Source organism: Hippocampus comes, unplaced genomic scaffold, assembly GCF_001891065.2.
Source record: "Hippocampus comes isolate QL1 unplaced genomic scaffold, H_comes_QL1_v1.1 C16783614, whole genome shotgun sequence".
Classification (NCBI taxonomy): domain Eukaryota; kingdom Metazoa; phylum Chordata; class Actinopteri; order Syngnathiformes; family Syngnathidae; genus Hippocampus; species Hippocampus comes.
The window spans coordinates 1-854 of record NW_017838827.1 but is presented as its reverse complement, the minus strand read 5'-3'; the positions used below and the strand labels follow the sequence as shown (position 1 = coordinate 854).

Below are 854 nucleotides of genomic sequence, written 5' to 3'. Positions count from 1 at the left end.
TTTTTTTTCTTTTTATGCCATTATGCCATCGTTTTAAAATGAGCGCACAATAATTATTTTGTTTGTATAGATTTGACATCATATCTTATTTACCATATCTGCCAGGTGAAGAAAACACAGAAAACGTGTCTTGAAAGTTTCTTTTGAAAAAGAAAGCCTGAACCCGGTTGTCCTCATCCTTTATTTGTAGGAGCGTCAGAGCATCATCAAGTACTGGCTTGACAACCTGCGAGCTAAACAGGGAGAAGTTCTTCACAACATTCACTTTCTGGAGGGACAACCCATCAGTAAGCTTATTTTTGAACAAACCTAACTTTTTTTGTTTTTGATCTTAGCTCTCCCACGTGCTTTAGATACGTACACGTGTTCAAATTTCGCTTTGTTGCCTAGTTCCAGAGCTGGTGGCCCGTGGTGTGATCCATCAGATGTTTCCTCTCCACGAGCAGAGGATCCTTAATCAGCTGATGACGTCATGGGTCCAGGCTGTTTGTGAAAGGCAACCTTTGGGTAGGTCGCTGGAAATGACCGGCGTGAATGTCGGTAGTTTGATACTGTACATAGGTATAATATTTGCCGCTGTATGTTTTCCTCCCCGGTGCAGATGATATCTGCGACTACTTTGGAGTGAAGATCAGCATGTACTTTGCCTGGCTTGGTTTCTACACCAACTCTATGCTTTACCCTGCAGTCATTGGCTTTCTCCTGTGGATACTTGCAGAAGCTGATCAGGTACCTTAAAGAATTTCATGTAGCATGTGGTTGGCACAGCAACCTGACAGAAAGAAGGCTTGGTTCGGAATGCATGTTTGGGACGTCAAGTCCGGGCATGGTCCTTTTCTGTGTTGAAGTTGGCT

At 43.2% G+C, this 854-nt stretch overlaps 1 long non-coding RNA gene across 1 annotated transcript; it reads left to right on the top strand.

Moving 5' to 3' along the window:
* The first annotated feature begins 116 nt into the window (after window positions 1-116).
* LOC109509136 (uncharacterized) lies at window positions 117-829 on the top strand. Its single transcript, XR_002166880.1, has 3 exons — window positions 117-287; window positions 391-507; window positions 602-829. It is a non-coding gene; the product is annotated as an uncharacterized LOC109509136 (long non-coding RNA).
* The last annotated feature ends 25 nt before the right edge of the window (window positions 830-854 follow it).